This window comes from Polyodon spathula, chromosome 5 (genome assembly GCF_017654505.1).
Source record: "Polyodon spathula isolate WHYD16114869_AA chromosome 5, ASM1765450v1, whole genome shotgun sequence".
In the NCBI taxonomy this organism is placed as follows: Eukaryota; Metazoa; Chordata; class Actinopteri; order Acipenseriformes; family Polyodontidae; genus Polyodon; species Polyodon spathula.
Window position 1 is genome coordinate 15,205,998 of NC_054538.1, and position 5,070 is coordinate 15,211,067.

Consider the following 5,070-nt stretch of genomic DNA (forward strand, 5'->3'; position numbering starts at 1 on the left):
AATGTGTGTTCATATAGAAGCAACACCGCAACCTACCTGTACACAAGATCCGGGAACTAGTTCCTCTGCCTGATGACATGCAGAGGGTTGCTATGCTGGATGTATGAAATACTACAGAACATGCATGCTAAATGGTCGCTATGCAGCTATATACTCTCAACGACTGGAAAGGAATTATATTGAATAGCATTTTTTTTTCTGAAACAGCATTGCAATTTTTTTACTGTACTTAAATCACAACATGCAGAATATGTATGTACAGTACAACTGAATGATTTAATGATTTGTTTTTCCACTGTGGTGTGACAAACATGGATAGTAAGTTTAATGAAGTTTTAAAAAAAGTTTAAATGATTTCTTAGTCTTTTTCTTAATTAAATATTTTACGGTTGTTGGTTCCTTTAACTACAGCTTTGAACAGTGTTATGTAGAATAATACAAAATACATTTAATAACACAGTTTAAAGATTGAAAGGGTTTCCATGGCTAAGAATATGCTTGCTTCCACAACAAAGAAACAGAATCAATAGCCTTAATCATGAAAAAAAGGAGATACAGAGGTGCTTCTGAAGGAAATTTTACTGAAGACAGACAGGCAACGACTAATACATTTATTCTGAGCACATAAAACAGCCTGCACTCAGTGAGGTTGAGACACTTGGACAATACGTTTTACTTACTCATACAGTCAGTATAACTCATCGTGGGCTGACCTGAATTCTTACACAGCAGACCGGTAGAGGCCAGTTTATGTTGGTTCATTAAAGACAGTGAATGAAAAAAATAAAATAAAAAAATAACGATAGATATATATGTGCACAGATTGGTCGTAGATCAGGTTCGTGTCTCTTTAACAATGTGACCCAAAAATAAAACTTTGATTTTTAAAGCGCTTTCGTGCACTTTTATTCAAAAATAAATCAAATAAAACAGAAACAAACACCTAGCTCTCATTGAGCACTAAACGTATGTAGGTCCCTGACTAACACACAGGTCAGCCAAGCTGTTTACCTGACATAACAACAAAACAATACTACAAATTTATATAAAACCAAACATAGGTTTTACACATCCCTTACAACTTCCAGTCTGGCTCTTTACTTGACAGCAGCAACAGCACTGAGCACACTGGCTGCTTTCTTTAAATACCCTGCATCTGACTCCAATTTACAATGATAGCCAGTTGCAGGGGATAATTACCAATAAAATAATTAAAACAAATACTATTAAAAAAACAAATTAAAAACAAAAGCAATTAAATCAAACAAAACGTACATTTTCACATGTTTTTAGTCAGGGGGGAATCTGACCCTCCCCCTGCCACCTTACAAAGTACCTATTTGCAACCACAGTAATGTGTATTTCAATTACATTCCTATAGAAAGCAAACTATATAATGCACATGTGGTAAAAATAGAATATAAAACTATCATTGTTTTGTATACTATTTTTACCTTAGGAGTCTCATGTGTGATCTGTCCATTTAACCTCACACATGTATAACTACGGTACTCAATGGAGCTTCCACGAGTATCCACTATTTATTTATAGCTAAATGTGTTTAATCCGTTTCCATTATGAACACTTACTTTGACAATAAAACTTAATGACAAGGGTGAAAATGTTTTTGTTTTTTTCTGTTTAGTTTCTTTTCACAATCATTGTGTAATTAAAGTTATCATTTTTTAAGAATCATTAAAGTATTTCATTACATTTCAGTTTCATTAATTTGGAAAAAGCATTCGGGGAAATTATAGGTTAATAGTTAAAAAATAATAGATTTACAGTAGTGCAAAATTAATAAATAAACACATGAATAAAATATTGTGTTTAATTTGTATAACTGTGGAATTTGTTTAATCACCCCCATTGTTTCTTATAATTATCACACAGTTCAAACATCCTGTGGAAATGACACAAATGGGTATTTGTTTTTTCAAGCAGCTCAATTTTGCTTGGCACAGTCTATTATCTTCCATGTTATTCTGGGCTTCAGTCACAAACTAGGGTGAAAAAGCATCCTGTAACTAAAAGATATTTTTCCAATCCAAAAAAGGTTTGTCTACTGTCCTGGCTAAATAACCAGCAAACAACTCTTCAACATAATATTTCCTGATCGGTTTGGGAAGAACAATACAGTGCTATATTTTAAACGGAAAGCTCAATAATGAAACACATTTTCAGTATATTTTTTTTCCAGATGTACAAAACCATTTAACAGGGTCTGGAGTGTCAGTCTTTTAAATAGCTTTACTTTAAACTAAGCTTGCCTATCCAATCTAATTTCCAATTTTCTCAATTTCCATTTATTTCTTCCATTCTCTTACAAATTAACTTTTGTAAAACTATGGAAAAATCTCCCAACCTTTCCATCCCTCCCCACCTTTCAATGGATTTGCACTGCGATCCCACTCCTGATCACCTGCCATCAGCAGAGTAATTATAAAAATGGGTGCTGTTCATACATAGCTCTCACAGGAAGGGCTACCTTAATAATTCTTAATTATTAAACATTTAGTTTTATGACTTCTGCTGTATGTCTACCTGACTAAGTTTCCTAAAGTTTTACCTGATAAATTCTTAAATCAGAGAGAGATGGATTAATAATGTCCTTGTCACACATTTTCACACATATCTCTTTTTGCAAGCTCGCCCACCTGCCCTAAAATGTACACCGCTGTTACTCTGGTGTTGCTGGGACACCAGAATCACTGTCAAGCTCTCTTGAGGTGTTGTGGGCTAGTTGACAAAACACAGAGGACAGAAGGTGCCCACTTGAAGACCCCAGAGATATAACCTACTTAGCTCAATCCAGACGGTTGTCATGCTGATGCGCTGGGGAGACCTCATCGACATCATCAGATGGAAAGAAACGCAAATTTTATGGAGATGCAGATGGATCACATTAGGTTGCTGTAAAGTCTTAGTTGGTGCTAATCTTGGCAAGAGCCGAGTTCAAATCAGCATGAAGTTTTAACATCTACTCTCATGTAATGGAAATCATAAATCTTAAGTGCTTACTTGAATGCAACATGATTGTTGTAGTAAATACAGGTACTGCATTCTTCCTCATTACTTATTTTAAACAGAGAGAGGAAACAAACATAAGTCTGAATTATTGGAAGTAACATCACATTGCGTTCTATATTGGGATCCCCTCTTTCTTCACTTGTATACTGTTTTAACATGAGAACAGAGTTTATTTAAACTTTTTTCTTTTTCATTTAGGAAAAAACAATGGATCTATTAGATCTTAAAATAACAACAAAAGGCCAATTGTCTATACTGGAAATTAAAGTTAAAAGAAGGTATAATATGTCCACTTCATTCCAGCAGCTTAGTTTAAAATTAATGGCAACCCAGGCAGATGAAAATATTTGGTTTATAGCAGATACATTAATTTTTGTTTTATGTTTGCTTTCATTCCATAGATCCTGCCAATGTGCACACCATTAAAAAATGTGAGATGAACCTGGCTGGTACACAAGGTTCCCATTCAATGACTGTAGCTCAGATTGGGTCAGGCTAGCACTGTAAATCACGTTCTGGCATTTCTTCTGATGCACCAAATGTCATTTAAAAAGAAAGAAAATGTAACCCCTTATGGAAAAAACATATATTTTTAATATATGGTAGAAAAGTATGATCCTTATATTTTTTATATAGAAAATGGCCCCTTTTTTATATATTTAAAATATATGGGATATATTTAAAATATATTTAAGTCTGTAATCCATATATTTATTTTATATGTTGAAAATATATGGTGCACCATATATTTTCATTAGTGGGTAATCCATATAAAATAATTATATGGATTACAGACTAGAATATATTTTAAATATATAAAAAGGGGCCATTTTCTATATATGCAAAATATAAAGAGCATACTTTTCTATCATAGATTAAAAATATATGTTTGTTCCAGTTTGTTACAGTTCCTCCAGAAAAAGTGATTCAAGGAAAATAATGGAAGAACTGTACATCTGGACCACTAATATTGTATCCAAAACTATCTGAATGTTATACCTGAAAACAATAAATCTAACTCTGAATAACCACCTGTAACCTGGAATACATGGTCTACTAATATCACAACGATGTCCAGAAGAACACCCTTTAAATTCTACAGTTAAAGCAGGATGTGGCTAGTGATTGTGGGAAAGGACAGGAGATGTTGGGCAGGAACTCAGGCAGCTGGTACATTTTGGGGAACTTAGAAAGGTGTTGCAGTTATGTGGTACTGAGGTGATAAAAGTAAAGTATCACTGGGCTCCATTTTTCACTGCACTGCAATGATAAATCATTGATTGACTTGATTAATTTAGCAAGGTCATAAACTGACATTATAACTCTACTTTCTGTAATTTCTCTTTTCCTTTGAAATTACATTTAACTTCATATTGTGCCCACAACTGGGCTATTGAACTGAAGTGAAGGGGAATTTTCAACACAGCTTAATAGTTCAAAGGTCAAAATCTCTGGTCTATAAAAAATACTATCACTTTAGAATAGATAAGCATCTTTTGGGCAACAGTGACCTCATGTGGCAAAAAAAAATGCAACACCTTAATTGTTTTTAATGTAGCTTTCACTATGATGTACTGCAGGGACGGGTAACTATTACCTTTCCAAAACAGGTATATGTTCCAATTGTTCTTAATTGTCCAGTTGAACTGATTAAACTTTGATCCATGTCTTAAAGCAGTTAATTAATTACTTACAGCTGTTAAATCTGGAGTAAAATGGCCCCTCAAGACTGGAGTTGCCCATGCCTGATGGTACTGTAATGTCTTCAAATAAAGTTCATAATTATATAGTCAGTCCTGCAACTATTAAACAATGCAATGCTCAAACACCCATACAAAATATATACATTCATATTTAAGGTTGTTATCATAGTAAGATAGTGTTCAATCACAGTCCTGGAGGGCTGTTCCACTCCGGGTTTAACATGTACATTGAGATAATGAACGACTTCTGGGTGTAGATCCAAGCTTCCCAAGCCTGGTCTTGAGGACTGACCTCCCGTGTCTTCTGGTTTTCGTTCCAGCTGAGCTCTCACTTACT